Source organism: Zalophus californianus, chromosome 5 (genome assembly GCF_009762305.2).
Source record: "Zalophus californianus isolate mZalCal1 chromosome 5, mZalCal1.pri.v2, whole genome shotgun sequence".
Taxonomy (NCBI): domain Eukaryota; kingdom Metazoa; phylum Chordata; class Mammalia; order Carnivora; family Otariidae; genus Zalophus; species Zalophus californianus.
Window position 1 is genome coordinate 95,322,998 of NC_045599.1, and position 19,195 is coordinate 95,342,192.

Genomic DNA, 19,195 nt, shown 5'->3' on the forward strand with positions numbered 1-19,195 from the left:
AAACACTAATTTTAAGTTTTGTATGGGTTCAGTTGTGTACCCCCAAATTAGTATATTGAAGTCCTAACTCCTAGTACCTCAGAATGTGACCTTATTTGGAGTTAGGTTCTTTTACTAAGTGTGAGCCCTAATCCAATATGGCTGGTGTCCTTATAAAATGGGGAAATTTGGACACAAAGCATGCGTATAGGAAAGACAGTGTGAAAAGACATAGAGAGAAGACAGCTATCTATAAACCAAGCAAAAAGACCTAGAACAGATTTTTCCCTCATAGCGCTCAGAAAGAATGAGCCGTTCCCTGCTCACAGCTTAATTTTGAACTGCTAGCCTCCAGAACTATGAGACAATAAATATCTATTTTTAAGCCATACGATTTAATTCATTTTGGTAGCCCTAACAAACTAATACAGAGTTTATTTTCATACGCTTGTGACCAATTGCCTCCTGGACGATTGTTGAAATCTCAAAAGTGTGGGCTTCGAAAGGATGGGAACTTCCAAGTGCCTGTAATGCCCAACAGCAGGTACAGAAGATAGCTTAGTAAATCGTTTTTCACAGACAATCAGTACTCTATTAAGTGTGGAGAAAAAGGGAAGATATTTCTCAATATCTAGATCATCTAGTGGAAACAACACTGGTCTTGGAGTCCAAAGACTTGAGCTCAAGTTCTTGTTCTGCCACAGACTGTGAGGGGTTTTTTTGAACAAGATTCTTCATTTGTGAACTCTCCTGAGTGGGGTCCTATGGTCCCTATTCAGTTTTATTTTCTCTTCAAGAATCCATGTTTAGAAACTACATGTCAGTCATATCCACAGCTGGAGAGAGGGTGAATCAGGGCAGGGCTCATGGGAGATGTGAAGAGGTTTGACTAGCTGTCTAGACAGACAACCTCAATATTTAAACTTAACTGAACATCTGTTAATCTTCTAAGATGCTCCTGATGCTACATCAATTTGACCACCTGGCCAGCAAAGATGTCTGATTGTGGCAACTCAGGGGCTACAAGATAGTGAATTAGTGAATGGGTAAGAATCTATCTAGTCTACGTAGAATCCAAACCCTAAATGATATTAGGAACTTGATTAGGCTACTAGCTTTGGTCTACTATGAATAAAATTCAGTTTTCCTCCTAATTGGCAGGACTCCAGGCCCCAAAAACCCTCATTGCCAACTGTTTAGTCTGGCTATAAAAAGTGTATAAATTTTATTCTCAAAAAATAAGTTAATTTGAGGGGTGCCTGGGTGGTTTAGTCATTAAGAGTCTGCCTTCAGCTCAGGTCATGATCCCGGGGTCCTGGGATCGAGCCCCACGTCGGGCTCCCTGCTCAGCAGGAAGCCTGCTTCTCCCTCTGCCTCTCCCTCTCCCTCTGCTTGTGTTCCCCCTCTCGCTGTGTCTCTGTCAAATAAATAAGTAAAATCTTAAAAAAAAAAAAAGTGAATTGGAAAAAGCATCTCTTTCTTTAGTCTTTACTCCAACAGAGGTCCCTTCCCCTCCAGTCACTACCAACCAAGTTAGGGAAAGACACTTATTCTGACATTAGAGATTATCTCCTACTACCTGGTTGTTCTCTCCCTCTTGAATTTTGGGGAACGCAGAGTGAAAATAAGAAAGGAATTTGAAAATCAATCACATGAAATCAAGTTAATTAAATCATATCAATCCAATCAAGGCATGCTGCTGCCTTGTTGGATCTGTCTTAGGGAGCAAGAATCAGACCAAGAATCCAGCTGGGTTGGTTGAAGTTATTTAGTTTCCATCGTTCCATGCAGCGATAGTTGCTGAAGCTGCAGGAGAAAAAGGAATCTTTAGATGGGAAAGACATAGGCTCATCCTCAGCAATGTAGTTATCTGGCTTCAAATGAGAGAGAAGCTAGTGTAGGGAGAATGAAGAGGGTAAAAATGTTGTTTCTTCAGTCTCTTCTCCAATACCACAATGTCAATAACAATAATAAATGTTTTCTGAGACACTGTTTTAGGCATTAGAGATCCACCAGTAGCAAATGTAGCACGGTCTCTCCCCTTTCAGAGCCTATGTGTTAGGAGGGAAGCCCAGTGTTTTTCAGAACACTGGATGTGCTAGTACTTTACATGATTTATCTCATGAAATACTCCCAACAACTCTGTTGAGGGACTATTATGATACCTGTTCTGCAGTTAAGAAAATTGAGGTTATGCATGGTTTATCTTTGCCTATGGCCATATATCCTAAAGATGGTAGCATTTGATTTCAGGCACTTTAGGGTGGAAGACAGTACACCTATTCATCTGTTCTCAGATTTCCCAGTGCAGTCCTGTAAACAGTTATATATCTTACTTCTGCTCTGTTTACATGTGTGTTGGTGCCCTGGCAACCAGGACACATCCCTGACTAGACTTTGGCTTACTCACCATCTCACTCTCCCCTTAGATCCTTGAGTCCAGAATTCAGCATTGTTGTTTAACTTACCTCTGTCTCTCAGAAAGCTCAATTGCAGAATGTTATTTCAGTTCTACAATCTACTTTATTAAATGTGTCTTCTGACCCCTTTGTTCTCTCATTCTCATAGTAACAGTTTGATAAGGAGGTTATATCTGATTATGGATTGGTATTTCTTCCAGATTTTGGTTCTGTATTTGAGGTTTGGGGATGCCAATTACCAATTCATTTTTCCTTTCTTTCTTTCTTTCTTTCTTTCTTTCTTTCTTTCTTTCTTTCTTTCTTTCTTCCTTCCTTCCTTCCTTCCTTCCTTCCTTCCTTCCTTCCTTCCTTCCTTCCTTCTTTCTCCTTCCTTCCTTCCTTCCTTCCTCCCTTCCCTTCCTTCCCTCCCTTCCCTCCTTTCCCTTCCCTTCCTTCCCTCCCTTCCTTCCTTTTCCTTCCCTTCCTTCCCTCTCTTTTCTTTCTTTCTTTCCCTTTCTTTTCTTTTCACCAGTGGCAGACAGATATAAGGAGTTTGGGGAAAACCAAATTCCAGGATCCGCTTTGTGAATCCCCAGATTTAGGGCTGCTGGCACTCTGTGCTGGAATATAGATTGACCTTGAAGTAATAATGGATCTTCCAATGACTTCCTCTTCCCATTCCCTAAGTTTAAACTTTGGTACCCTCTCTGGGGTCTGCACAGCTGACAGCTAACCAGTTACGTTAAGGGCTGTAGCTGGTAACTGGCAGGATAGAGAACTGAAGAGGGGACGGAGTTTCTAGGTCTTTCCTTGGAGACAGATCCACAGACTGACCTGGCATGCTTTCTGCCTAAGAGCAGGAACACAAAGTACAATTTGGCCCCTTTGCTGGCAGGTGGGATGAAGTGAGAGTGGACAGAGCCTGTTTCCCACTTTTGTGGCAGAATATCTCCATGTACCAGATCCAGGATTTGGCCTTCCTGAGAATTTACTGGGCAGGAAGGTAGTGATCATATTAGTGGGTGGAGAGAAGAGTAGAAGTGTTGGTGGAAGTACCCCCTTTTCTGAAAGAGTAAAGGTAAGAAGAGTAAAGACTTCCTTCAGTATTCAGACATCTGAAACATGATTTCTCCAGTTAGCAGACTGTAGAACTCTTCTTTCTAGGTAGAAAAAAGAGCCAGAAAAACACTTAGTACTGGAAGAGGCAATCTCTTTCATGTTGCAGGCAGAAAACTGAGAACTTCAGTGATTTGCCCAAGGATACACATCTGCTTAGGAACTGAACCAAGGAACCCAGAAGTCCTGACTCCCCTCCCAGTGCTCCTCTGTTCATTGATTCAGGCTGGAACTTAGAGGCTTCTCCCTGAGAACATCCACAACACCCACAGTTTCAACTGACTCTCAAAAGCATCATACAATAGCTAAATTCCTTTTGTTCAAGAGCTTTGATTAAGTGGCCTTAGGCAGTACATGGCTCATCCCATTCCCAATCCAACTGTGTCTGTCTGTTGACTGTCACCCTCTTCCCAGCAGTCTTTTGTTCTACACCAAGAACCCTAAGGGCAAGCTTGAAAAATCAAAGAGCCATTCTAGTAGGTGCCCTGTCACTCTCGACCAGAAGGGAACAGGAATAGGTGTTTAGTAACCCATCTTCCTTATACTCTCCTTCTTGAGAAATTTTTAATTTGAATTTCTGTTTATTATACAAGCAATATAATGAGAGCTATAAAGAAAAGATGGCATTTTCATCTCAACGGAGAAGGACATGAATGGAGTGCAGGCTTTGAAATCAAAGAGGACTGGATGCAAATTCTAGCTCTGCCACTCTGTTGATTATGACACTAAAAAAGCTTAATCACTTTGAATTGTAACTACTTCATCTATAAGTGGCAATAAAAAAAAGCTGTGTGTGTGTGTGTATGTGTATTAAAGCAATAATGTTTATAAGGTGCTGGATGTGTATATTTGATAAGCTTTAGTTCTCCCCCACTCTCCTTCTTTAATATAACTGTTTTTAATTTTGCTGTACTTTCTTTAAGTTCTTGTCCAAATGCAGATATACCTTCACATACAGTAAATGTAATTTTGCTTCTTGCATTTTTCATCTAACATTATACGATCATTTGTTTCCTTTTGTTTCTCTTAAGTTTGGATTAGGTGAAATTGCTCATATTCATCTGTTTTGAGCCAGATAGAGGAATTTTATATATTCCCATCTAATACAGAGTTTTTAGAATCATCATTGTAAAAGAATTAATATTTTATTGAGTTGATATACCATGATTTGTATAAGGACTCCCCATTATTGACCATTTGGTTATTTCTTATTTTTCCCCATTAAAAAATAGTTCTATAATAAAAATCTTCATTTTTTTCCCTTTGAAAATTATTTTCTTGGGATGAATTTCCAGAAGTAGCTCCAGTTTTTATTTTGAGGCTCAGTGAACTCTATTCATTTTGTCCATATTTGTCACTTCCTTGATCTTTTCCTTACATCTGGCCAGGAATGAAATCTTTGGCAGAAACAACTCAGAAAACAATGGGAATTCTAGAAACTAGCACCTGGTATTTGTCAGGGCTGAGGCAGAGGGGCAAAGAACAAAGATACAGTGGGAATTCTTCTCTGGAGGCCTGGTCAATCTCTGCTAGAAATTGAAAAAAAAAAAAGACATTTTTGAGCTGTCAAGAAAGTCGATTACTTAGCCAGGACCCAGCAAGGGGCGGGGGGCGGGGGCGGCAATTCCGCCTCCCGCAAAGACATTTGGGAACCACGGCAACAGGCCCCTCCCCCGGAAGATCGGCAAGAACAGCCAGCCAAGACGAAGTTTACCAATCAATGAGAAGTGCAGAACTCCAGCACTAGGGGAATACTGCGCATAGAATTCATGGCTTTTTTACCATGATTCTTTAGTCTTTCAAAGTTAATTTTTTAACTTTTTTTTAAATTTTTTTCCCCTTTTCAACCAACATCTTATGAATCCCTTTTTAAAACACATTTTTATTTTTCATTTTTCAGGTCATATTCTATCCTTTCATAGTAATTACCCTTATTTTTGGCATATAACTATAAGTTGTTCTCTCTTAAAATTTTGAGATACAGTTACTTCTAACAGATCAAAATATACCCTAAATCTCTAGTGTATGGCTTTGTTCTAGTATCCTGCCTGATCACATTCTCTCCATTTTTTTCTTTTTTTTTAAATCCTCTTATTTTTTCAAACAACTTACCTTATCAATTCCTTTTATAAATTTTTTTATAATTTTCATCTTTACAGTCATATTCCATCCCTTCATCGTATTAACCCTTATTTTTGTACATATATAAGTTTTTCGTTCTTTAAAATTGTGGGAGGCACTTTCTTTTAACAGACCAAAATACACCCAAAATCTAGTGTGTGGCACTGATCTATGCACCAGCCTGATCATATTTGATCATATTCTGTTTTTTTGTTTTCTTTTGTTCTGTTTTTGTTGTTATCTTTTCCTTTTTTTCTTTTTTCTTTCTTTCCCTTTCTTTTCCCCCGGTTCCAGGTCTTTTCTGATTTGTTTAGAGTATATTTTCTGAGGACGTTGTTACCCTGTTAGCATTTTGTTCTCTCATTCATCTGTTCTCCTCTGGACAAAATGACACAATGGAAAGAATCACCTCAACAAAAAGAATAAGAGGCAGTACCGACTGCCAGGGACCTACTCAATACAGACATTAGTACGATGTCGGAACTAGAGTTCGCAATGATGATTTTAAAGATACTAGCTAGGCTTGAAAAAAGCATGGAAGATATTAGAGAAGCCCTTTCTGGAGAAATAAAAGAACTAAAATCTAACCAAGTCGAAATCAAAAAGGCTATTAATGAGGTGCAATCAAAAATGGAGACACTAACTGCCAGGATAAATGAGGCAGAAGAGAGAATTAGTGATACAGAAGACCAAATGATGGAAAATAAAGAAGCTGAGAAAAAGAGAGATAAACAACTACTGGATCACGATGATAGAATTCGAGAGATAAGTAATACCATAAGATGAAACAACATTAGAATAATTGGGATCCCAGAAGAAGAAGAAAGAGAGAGAGGGGCAGAAGGTATATCGGAGCAAATTATAGCAGAGAACTTCCCTAACGTGGGGAAGGAAACAGGCATCAAAATCCAGGAGGCACAGAGAACCCCTCTCAAAATCAACAAAAGTAGGTAAACATTCTGACATCTAATAGTAAAACTTACGAGTCTCAGAGAAAAAGAGAAAAATCCTGAAAGCTGCTCGGGACAAGAGATTTGTAACCTACAATGGTAGAAACATTAGACTGGCAACAGAACTATCCACAGAGACCTGGCCAGCAAGAAAGGACTGCATGATATATTCAGAGCACTAAATGAGAAAAATATGCAGCCAAGAATACTATATCCAGATACGCTGTCATTAAAAAATAGAAGGAGAGATAAAAGCTTCCAGGACAAACAAAAACTAAAGGAATTTGCAAACACGAAACCAGCCCTACAAGAAATATTGAAAGGGGTCCTCTAAGCAAAAAGAGAGCCTAAAAGCAACATAGACCAGAAAGGAACAGACAATATACCATAACAGTCGTCTTACAGGCAGTACAATGGCACTAAATTCATATCTTTCAATAGTTACCCTGAATGTAAATGGGCTAAATGCCCCAATCAAAAGACACAGGCTATCAGATTGGATAAAAAAAAAACAAGACCCATTGATATGCTGTCTACAAGAGACTCGTTTTAGACCCAAAGACACCCCCAAATTAAAAGTGAGGGGGTGGAAAACCATTCACCATGCTAATGGACACCAAAAGAAAGCTGAGGTGGCAATCCTTATATCAGACAAATAAGATTTTAAACCAAAGACTGTAATAAGAAATGAGGAAGGACACTATATCCTACTTAAAGGGTCTATCCAACAAGAAGATCTAACAGTTGTATATATCTATGCCTCTAACATGGGAGCAGCCAATTATCTAAGGCAATTAATGAAAAAAGCAAAGAAACACATCCACAACAATACAATAATAGTGGGGGAATTTAACAGCCCCCCTCACTGAAATGGACAGATCACTACAAAAGATCAACAAGGAAATAGTTTCAATGACACACTGGACCAAATGGACTTCACAGATATATTCAGAACATTCCATCCCAAAGCAACAGAATATACATTCTTCTCTAATGCCCATGGAACATTCCCCAGAATAGATCACATCCTAGGTCACAAATCAGGTCTCAACTGGTACCAAAAGTTTGGGATCATTCCCTGCATATTTTCAGACCACAGTGCTTTGAAACTAGAACTCAATCACAAGAGGAAAGTCAGAAAGAACTCAAATATATGGAGGCTAAAGAGCATCCTACTAAAGAATGAATGGGTCAACCAGAAAATTAAAGAAGAATTTAAAAAATTCATGGAAACCAATGAAAATGAAAACACAACTGTTCAAAATCTTTGGGATGCAGCAAAGTTGATCCTAAGCGGAAAGTATGTAGCAGTACAAGCCTTTCTCAAGAAACAAGAAAGGCCTCAAATACACAACCTAACCCTACCCCTAAAGGAGCTGGAGAAAGAAGAGCAAATAAAGCCTAAACCCAGCAGGAGAAGAGAAATACTAAAGATCAGAGCAGAAATCAATAAAATGGAAACCAAAAAAACAGTAAAACAGATCAATGAAACTAGGAGCTTGTTCCTTGAAAGAATTAACAAGATTGATAAACCCCTGGCCAGACTTATCCAAAAGAAAAGAGAAATGACCCAAATCAACAAAATCATGAATGAAAGAGGAGAGATCACAACCAACACTAATGAAATACAAACAATAATAGGAACATATTATGAGCAACCATATGCCAGCAAACTAGATAATCTGGAAGAAATGGATGCATTCCTAGAGATGCATCAACTACAAAAACTGAATCGGGAAGAAAAAAAAACCTAAACAGACCTATAACCACTAAGGAAATTGAAGCAGTCATCAAAAATCTCCCAACAAACAAGAGCCCAGGGCCAGATGGCTTCCCAGGGGAATTCTACCAAACATTTCAAGAAGAATCAATACCTTTTCTTCTGGAACTGTTCCAAAAAATAGAAATGGAAGGAAAATTTCCAAACTCGTTTTATGAGGCCACCATTACCTTGATCCCCAAACCAAAGACCCCATCCAAAAGGAGAATTACAGACCAATATCCTTGATGAACATGGATGCAAAAATTCTCACCAAAATACTAGCCAATAGGATCCAAGAGTACATTAAAAAGATTATTCACCATGACCAAGTAGGATTTAACCCTGAGCTGCAAAGTTGGTTCAACATCTGCAAATCAATCAATGTGATACAATACATTAATAAAAGAAAGAACAAGAACCATATGATCCTCTCAATAGATGCAGAAAAAACATTTGACAAATACAGCATCCTTTCTTGATCAAAACTCTTCAGAGTATAGGGATAGAGGGTACGTGCCTCAGTATCCTAAAAGTCATCTATGAAAAACCCACAGCGAATATTATTCTCAATGGGGAAAGACTGAGAGCTTTCCCCTAAGATCAGGAACGTGGCAGGGATGTCCACTATCACCACTGCTATTCAACATAGTGTTAGAAGTCCTAGCCACAGCAATCAGACACAAAAAGAAATCAAAGGAATCTGAATCGGCAAAGAAGTGAAACTCACACTCTTTGCAGATGATAGGATACTTTATGTGGAAAACCCAAAAGACTCCACCCTAAAACTGCTAGAACTCATACAGGAATTCAGCAAAGTGGCAGGATATAAAATCAGTGCACAGAAATCAGTGGCATTCCCATACACCAAGAACAAGACAGAAGAAAGAGAAATTAAGGAGTCAATCCCATTTACAATTGCACCCAAAACCATAAGATACCTAGGAATAAATCTAACCAAAGAGGCAAAGAATCTGTACTCAGAAAACTATAAAATACTCATGAAAGAAATTGAGGAAGACACAAAGAAATGGAAAAACGTTCCATGCTCATGGATTGGAATAACAAATACTGTGAAGATGTCAATGCTACCTAGAGCAATCTACACATTCAATGCAATCCCCATCAAAATATCATCCACTTTTTTCAAAGAAATGGAACAAATAATCCTAAAATATGCATGGAATCAGAAAAGACCCCGAATAGCGAGAGGAATGTTGAAAAAGAAAAACAAAGCTGGTGGCATCGCAATTCTGGACTTCCAGCTCTATTACAAAGCTGTCATCATCAAGACGGTATGGTACTGGCACAAAAACAGAGACATCGATCAATGGAACAGAATAGAGAGCCCAGAAATGGACCTTCAACTCTATGGTCAACTCATCTTTGACAAAGCAGGAAAGAATGTCCAATGGAAAAAAGACCGTCTCTTCAACAAATGGTGTTGGGAAAATTGGACAGCCACATGCAGAAGAATGAAACTGGACCATTTCCTTACACCACACACAAAAATAGACTCCAAATAGTTGAAAGACCTAAACGTGAGACAGGAATCCATCAAAATCCTCGAGGACAACACAGGCAGCAACCTCTTCGACCTCAGCCGCAGCAACTTCTTCCTAGAAACGTCACCAAAGGCAAGGGAAGCAAGGGCAAAGATGAACTATTGGGACTTCATCAAGATAAAAAGCTTCTGCATAGCAAGGAAACAGTCAACAAAACCAAAAGACAACGGACAGAATGGGAGAAGATATTTGCAAATGACATATCAGATAAAGAGCTAGTATCCAAAATTTATAAAGAACTTCTTAAACTCAACACCCAAAGAACAAATGATCCGATCAAGAAACGGGCAGAAGACATGAACAGACATTTTTCCAAAGAAGACATCCAGATGGCCAACAGACACATGAAAAAGTGCTCAACATCGCTTGGCATCAGGGAAATCCAAATCAAAACCTCAACGAGATATTACCTCACACCAGTCAGAATGGCTAAAATTAACAAGTCAGACAACAAATGTTGGAGGGGATGCGGAGAAAGGGGAACCCTCCTACACTGTTGGTGGGAATGCAGGCTGGTGCAGCCACTCTGGAAAACAGTATGGAGGTTCCTCAAAAAGTTGAAAATAGAGGGACGCCTGGTAGCTCAGTCGGTTAAGCAGCTGCCTTCGGCCGTATGATCCAGCAATTGCACTACTGGGTATTTACCACAAAGATACAAATGTAGGGATCCAAAGGGGTACGTGAACCCCGGTGTTTATTGCAGCAATGTCCACAATAGCCAAACTGTGGAAAGAGCCAATATGTCCATCAACAGATGAATGGATAGAGAAGATGTGGTATATACATACAATGGAATATTATGCAGCCATCAAAAGGAATGAGATCTTGCCATTTGCAACGTGGATGGAACTGGAGGGTATTATGCTGAGTGAAATAAGTCAATCAGAGATAGACATGTATCATATGACCTCACTGATATGAGGAATTCTTAATCTCAGGAAACAAACTGAAGGTTGCTGGAGTGGTGAGGGGGTGGGAGGGCTGGGGTGACTGGGTGATAGACATTGGGGAGGGTATGTGCTATGGTGAGTGCTCTGAATTGTGTAAGACTGTTGAATCACAGATCTGTACCTCTGAAACAAATAATGCAATATATGTTAAGAAAAAAAGAAGAAGAAGATAGCAGGAGGGGAAGAATGAAGGGGAGTAAGTCGGAGGGGGAGACGAACTATGAGAGAGGATGGACTCTGAAAAACAAACTGAGGGTTCTAGAGGGGAGGGCGTGGGGGATGGGTTAGCTTGGTGATGGGTATTAAAGAGGGCATGTTCTGCGTGGAGCACTGGGTGTTATGCACAAACAATGAATCATGGAACACTACATCAAAAACTAATGATGTAATGTATGGTGGTTAACATAACAATAAAAAATTTAAAGAAAAAAAAAACCTCAATGAGATATCACCTCACACCAGTCAGAATGGCTAAAATTAACAAGTCAGGAAATGACAGATATTGGCGGGGTTGTGGAGAAAGGGGAACCCTCCCACACTGTTGGTGGGAATTCAAGCGGGTGCAGCCAATCTGGAAAACAGTATGGAGGTTCCTCAAAAAGTTGAAAATAGAGGGACGCCTGGTAGCTCAGTCGGTTAAGCAGCTGCCTTCAGCCCGGGTCATGATCCCAGGTTCCTGGGATCGAGTCCCACACCAGGCTCCTTGCTCAGCAGGGAGCCTGCTTCTCCCTCTCTCTCCTCTCCTTGTGCTCTCTCTGTCAAATAAATAAAATCTTTGAAAAAAAAAAAGTTGAAAATAGAGCTACCATACGATCCAGCAATCGCGCTACTGGGTATTTACCCCCAAGATACAAAGGTTAGGATCCAAAGGGGTACGTGCACCCCGATGTTGATGGCAGCAATGTCCACAATAGCCAAACTATGGAAAGAGCCAAGATGTCCATCAACAGATGAATGGATAAAGAAGTTGTGGTATATATATTCAATGGAATATTATGCAGCCATCAAAAGGAATGAACTCTTGCCATTTGCAACAACGTGGATGGAACTGGAGAGTGTTATACTGAGCAAAATAAGTCAATCAGAGAAAGACATGTATCATATGACCTCACTGATATGAGGAATTCTTAATCTCAGGAAACAAACAGGTTTGCTGGAGTGGTGGGGGGTGGGAGGGATGGGATGGCTGGGTGACAGACACTGGGGAGGGTATGTGCTATGGTGAGTGCTGTGAATTGTGCAAGACTGTTGAATCATAGACCTGTACCTCTGAAACAAATAATACATTATATGTTAAAAAAAGAAGAAGAAGAAGAAGAAGATAGCAGGAGGGGAAGAATGAAGGGGGGGAATCACAGGGGGAGATGAACCATGAAAGATGATGGATTCTGAAAAACGGAGGGTTCTGCAGGGAGGGGGGTGGGAGGATGGGTTAGCCTGGTGATGGGTATTAAAGAGGGCACGTTCTGCAGGGAGCACTTAGTGTTATGCACAACCACTGAATCATGGAACACTACATCAAAAACTAATGTAATATATTGTGATTAACATAACAATAAAAAATTTTTAAAAAGTGTAAACAAAATCATGATAAAACCCTTAGAGTTATCATGGTCTGTTTTACAAGGAGCCTGATCTATAACATACTGACCTTGAAATCAGCTTTTTTTTTATGCTTGTCCCCATGTGGGTAGTTTACATTAGTTTTGTAAATTGATGTGCCTGCTTCCTGTCTATCCTCATAATTAATTAATCAACTATTGTGCTTGCAAGAAGAAGAATCAAATACAAGTCTTGGTCTTGAAAAATTTGTAATTCAGATTGAAAACTAAGATCTCTATTAAAAAAAATAGTTAACCTACCTCCAAGTAAAGTGACAATATGAAAATCTAGCTAAGCAATACTACAAATTTACTTGCTTTGAGTGGAACAGACTTGTTATTTGAGCTCAAAGAGAGAAAATATGGTGGGTTAGAAAAGTTAGCAAAGAGATTGGAAAGTTAGCAAACAATAAAAGAATTAGAAAATTGGAAAAGAGCCAGAAAGTTCACAAATATATTGTCCACAGATACAGTGATGAATTAGATGGCCAAGGGGAGAATGGAGGTAATTCTGTATTAAAGTTTAGACTGATTGAAGCAGGAACAAAAAGCCTAGCTGGAGGAACTGTGAGGAAGAAGAGGAGAAAGTTATACTGGGACATGTTCATTTTCAGATCGTGAAGAACATTGCGTATTAGGCTAAGGAGCTTGGTTGTACCCTGAAAGCAATGGGATGGGCTTAAGGAGGGGGCAGATACTGAAAGCTTGGGAGCAGCGTAGAGACAAGAGGGCAATAGTGTTGAAAGAAAGCTGAACTGGTGGAGGGGGTATAAGATCCACTGGTATAAGGTCCAGTGGTATAAGATCTACTGGAAGGGATGGACACAGAGGCAGCCTGAGGCTTGTGTGGAGGTCTACCTTTTAACTGTAAGGCAGAAAATAAGGGTGATGGCAAGCCTGCTTCCTGGGCTGACCACTGAAAATTAATCCAGATGTTCAGTGCAGGCTGTGTCCCGGTAGTCTCCATCTCTCTGCTTTTGAAGCTTTTCCCTCAGTAACCTCCTTATCCATCAGAAGATGCATCTATAGCCTACTTGTTCAATGCAGCCCAAGACAGAGCCATGCCTCCTTCATGAAGTCTTCTCTGTCCCCTTCAGTCCACAGTGATCTATTTCTTCTTTGAACTCCTACAGTCCTTTAAGTCAAACTGTTTAATTGTTTGTTCTGAGTTAATCTAAGTTAGCACTGTCTAACTCATAATTATGTGTAGAAAAGTGCTAGGAACCAACTATGTACCACTGTGTTGTCTGGTTTTTTAATTCTTTTCAAAAAATAAATTAAATATATATATATTTTAAATTCAGGTATAATTGAGATATAACATGATATTTGCTTCAGGTATATAACATAACATTCCATATTTATATATATTTGCAAAATGATCACCACAGTAAGTGTAGGTAACACCTGTCACCTTACATAGTTACAAAAATTTTTTTCTTGTAATGAAAACTTTTTTTCTTAACAACTTTCAAATATACAATTCAGTATTATTAGCTATAGTCACCATGTACATTACATCCCCATGACTTTATTTTGTAACTGGAAGTTTATACCTTTTGACCTTCTTCACCCATTTCTCCTACCCCCCCCCCACCTCTGGGAACCACCAATCTGTTCTCTGTAACTATGAGCTTGTTTTTTTGGTTTTGTTTTGTATTGTTTTCGTTTTCATTTTTTTATATTCCACATATAAGTGAAATTGTATGGCATCTGTCTTTTTCTGATTTCGTAATTCTTAAAAAGTTGATGGGTTTCCCTTCTTCACCCTCATTTCTAAAACATTCTTCTCATCTATCTTTTCCTCTTCTGACTAAAGACTAGTGCTTGACACTTAATAGTGACATTTGAAATTCATTAAACACTTGCTATATGTCAAACCCTTGTTTTGCATTTGTAGCTCTAACTCCCACAGCAATCCTGAGAGGTAAGTCTTGTCATTATTCCCATTTTAGGGAATATGAGGCACAAGAGGTTAAATAACTTGCTCATATTTATGCAACTAGTGAGTAGTAGAGTCAGAGTTCTAAACTAGGCAGCCTGACTCCCCTACCTACCCACTTAATCCCTATCCCATTCAACAGGGGACTCAAAGAAGGGTTGATGGATGCGTGAGGGAATGAGGAATGGATCAGGTGTGACATGTCCAAGTCTTGTTCCACAGTAAGAGATTAGCTTCTCAGGGAAGGTATTCTCTGAATGTTTGTAAGGAAAGAAACTTTGCTACAGATCCCAGGTATTCCCATGATAGATTTAGTGTGTGTGTATAAGCTGTTGTTGAAGGGACCTCTCTGAGGTACCATCCAGTTCTTAAAGATTAAGAGACTATAAAACTCTCAAAAAGAGTATTGAAACTAGGAATTTCTACAAAGCATGTTTGATTGACTTAGATGTGTATTTAAAATTAGGGTGCTAAACAAGTCACAAACCCTTTAAAGTATATTGTTCATCTTAATCTATAACTTCAAATGCTCATAAACCTCTCCAGATATTAGATAGGCCTGTAGGACTTGGGATTCCTCTGGGGCTCAGTTAACTTAAAAAGACCAAGGCAAAAGCACAGCCAGGGGTGTTTATCATCAAGGCTCATCATTTGTTTCCCACTTTCCTCTTCCTTTATCAGAAGTCAAAGGCAACGTGAAAGATATGTGGCTATCAGAGGGTTATCGCTTGTTGCCAAGTGAAAAAGCACAGCTGAGTTGGATTTAGCTTGATGGCCCCTCTGCTGAAATTCAGGATCTCTTATCTTTGCTTCCACTTCTCCTGTCTAGACACTTGACAATGATTTGCAGGAAATTGAGGCACTTACTTCTACTGAGAAGTCAGGGCTAAAACATTTCTAAATATAATGTGTGTGTGTGTGTGTGTGTGTGTGTGTGTGTGTGTGTGTGTGTGTGTGTGTGTGATGCAAGTTAATGTTAATTCAAAAGGAAAACAGCAATGTTTTTCTCTAGGAATGGGATTAGCTGACCCTCACTCAGGCAGAGATATGTGACTTTTCATATTCTAGTTTTTCTAGCCTGGTAAGCTTGTCCAGTTAGTTAGGGCACAAAACACTGGCCTCTCTTCTAGGACAAAAGAAAATTGGAAGATGTAAGATTCTTGTATTCAACCAGTTTTTCTTTTATTTGCTTTCTTTTTATCTTTCTTGTACAAATAAGAAAATAATTTTATTCTCTCCACAGCTGGCATCAGAACTTCTTATAATGAAAATTTGGCTTTTGTTGAAAAAATGCACTAATAAATTCACTTGAGGGGTTCAGGCCCTAGGTAATTGTCATCTGGCATCCAGGTTTTGAAAGGAGGAGAGAGGTTTTGCTGCTAGATAGAGGAGAGGGAATTTGGGATTTGGCTTTCCTGGGGGCATCTAGAGAGGGTGAGCATTTGGGTGAATGCTGTTGGAGAAAGAGAAAAGAGAGGACTTCCAAAGTTGTCAATTCTAAGGAAAATATTTGAGGGAGTATAAAAAAAGGCTAAAGACCAGTTTTAAGATTTTCTCTGTAGGATAATTTGTATAAACTACTCTCACCTCACCCCTCATTTCTCCTATGAAATCTAAGTTTTTTTGGAGGAAGAAGAAGCAAATTATACGTTCATGTTAATGACCAAAATTCTTTCATGGATTCAAGAGCCAGAGTTAAGGGAGAAAACAGTTGTCTGGGTCACATTATGGGACTATCTAAATGATTAGTTTTTGCACAGTGGACCCAATTAGCTGCAGATTTCATCTGATTCAGTCAAGATGGCTAACTGGCCAATAGGCAGTGCTCAACCATATTATCTTTCATTCTGCAACACATTCAGGAGGAAGGAATTGAGGAAGATCCAGCCCTTTGTAAAAGGCCAAGTTTTCCTATAAGAAGCATTTCATAATGCAATGGAAATTTATTTTCTCACAGTTCTGGAGGCTAGTCTGAGATCATGGTGTCAGCAGGTTGATTTCATCATGAGGTTTCTCTCCTTGGCTTATAGATAGATGTCTTCTCCCTTTTCTTCACATGGTCTTTCCTCAGTTTCTGTGTATATGTCCTAATCTTCTCAGAAGGACACCAATCCTCTTGGATGAAGGCCCACTCATATGACCTCATTTTACCTTGATTACCTCTTTAAAGGCCTATTTTCAGATACAGTCACATTCTGAGGTATTGGGGGTTAGGACTTGAACATATAAATTTTCAGGGGATACAATTCAGTTTATAACAGTAAGGTATCTACAGTTTGGGCAAATTTCCGCACACAGGCACATATAACGCACACACACCCTACATCTGAAGACACACATGTTTTTAGCTGCTACACAAAAACACACATGCGTTTTAGTAAAGTTTGAAGGATTTCTGCCATTGCTGGAGGCATGGTAGTGGGGGATATGCAGTAAATTCTACTGAATACTGCATGATGTAGCCCACCAGGAATGTTTTCTGTTTTGCAGCACTCTTTACAATCACACTGGGGATTCTTTCCCCATGTCTGTAAACTCCAAATGGTATTACTTTAAACCATGCTGTACTTGTGAAACTCCGACCTTGACTTTGTCTCCTGCAAGAGCCAATGCTTTTTTGCTTGTTTATTTCAACTCAGTTCCTGGTTTTCTTTAGTGTTTCCACAATTGCTCAAGTAGGACACCTCTACTATCTATAAAGGGAATTGGCAAGTCTTTTAAATATCTCCAGCCTGCCCACCTTGGTTTTTTGAGAAACCCATCAATCTTGAACGTGTCTAAAGATGTTCCTTTTATAACTGGAGATGAAGAAGTTAGGTATAGCATCAGAGCTTTGGTTCTGGTGTTTGTGGCCATCTGCTTGAAGAAATGGGGGGCCTCCACTCTGGAGGAGCTTGTGTGAATCATGATATGCTTAAGACAATTGCGATGATTTCCATTCCTCTTGCTAGTGACTAGTTTGAGCATTGAACCTTAGAGAAAGTCTTCTCAGTGGCTTTTGGGAAGAGGTAACATGAGAGATAATACCCCCTCTATTTATTACTGACTATGCTTTTATCTGCTTTGATATTTGGCCTGTTGCAGTTATCTTATGTCCATGAAGGGTCTTTGTCTATCTCAGTATAATAGTATCTCTCATAGGAGTGTCAAGAAGACCAACTATGTTAAAATGCTTATAAAATATTTAGAACTGCCTAAAACATATAGGCATTCAATATATGAATGTGAGGTGCCTTTTATCAGCCATGCTGAAGATGGCAGGGCCCCAACATAATGATATTGCTAAGAAGCTAAAGTATCTAACTCCCAACTCTGTAGTTACCTACCATTGGGCATCTTATTTTGTGAGATAATACGTATCCTCATTATTGAAGATACTTTTAGTTGGGACTTATGTTACTTGCAACAAAAATCATCCTTACTGATACATATCAATAGATTCTTTGAGTGAAGGCATGGTTAGCATCACCAGATGCTTCTGTTGTTTCCAGCGCTACTAAATGTACTTGAGAAATTATTATTTGTTAAAAGAGTTAACTATGCTTCATAGTCAAGGGTGGTATTTTTCATCTTCCAAGTAATTCATGGCACATACTCTGGGGTTTCAAAAGCAATAGACTGTATTTCTTGGAGGCAGTAGAGACAGTAATATTATAGTGAAAAGAGCCTAGAATTGGTATTCTCTTAATAGTTGGGCTTAAGTACCTAATGTGCCACTTACTGGTTCTGTGACCCTGGACAATTTGCTTAATCTGTATGTGTCTGAGTTCCTTTATCTGTAAAATGGAAACAAATAATCTTCATGTCCCATGGTTACTGAGAAGATTTAAAAAATTATATATGTAGTAATAATATTGAGGTTTTCCTATATACCATCAGTCACTATCCTAAAACACAGACATGTTTTTCTCCCATCCATGAATCTACTTAAAATGGTATTAAACATTTCATCAAAGCAGAGTCCCATTTTACTCACAGATGTTTAAACTACCCTGACTGAAGATCTTGACATTAGGGCACTTAAGAATAGGAGTGATATCAGTTATAGATGAGCCTCTTCGTAGTTATTGCCATTTGTGAAACATTTGGAAATGGGCATTTGGTTTTCAATGATGTGCTGAGAGAAATGATGAAATTTTCCCCTGACTTGACACAAAAGCCTTAAAATCATCTTGTTTCACTGTATCAGAAAAGTACTTATTTGATTTCAGTGTCCCTGAGACTATTCCCAACCAAAATGCAGTGGATCAGAACAATTTGCATTGAACAGAGCCTTAAAGAGGCTAAAGAAATGCTTGCCAAACACAACTCACCTGAAAAAAACATGTGCCGAGGCAGGTTTGTTGTCAGATACCCAAGTAACTGGTATGTTCTGAGTTCAGGTAACATGAGTGGAGGAGATGTGTTGGTCAATATTCCTCAAGATACTTATAGAAAGAATCCTAATGTCATGTTCTTCTCTTTAGGCAGAGAACAGCATGTTTCTTTTGTATTCTCATGATGATGTTTACTTTTTATGTCTTAATTGCCAGAAATCCCAGAGGTAAAATTTTGTGTTTAATAGTGTTAAGTAGCTTTAGGTAATTGTTCCGGTCAGATTAAATTTCCCTTCTCCACCATTTCATGGTTCTTCATCCAATGTCCTTCTTAAAATGGTCTGCATAGGGGTGCCTGGGTGGCTCAGTCATTAAGTGTCTGCCTTTGGCTCAGGTCATGATCCCGGGGTCCTGGGATTGAGCCCCACATCAGGCTCCCTGCTCAGCGGGAAGCCTGCTTCTCCCTCTCCCACTTGGGCGGCTTGTGTTTCCTCTCT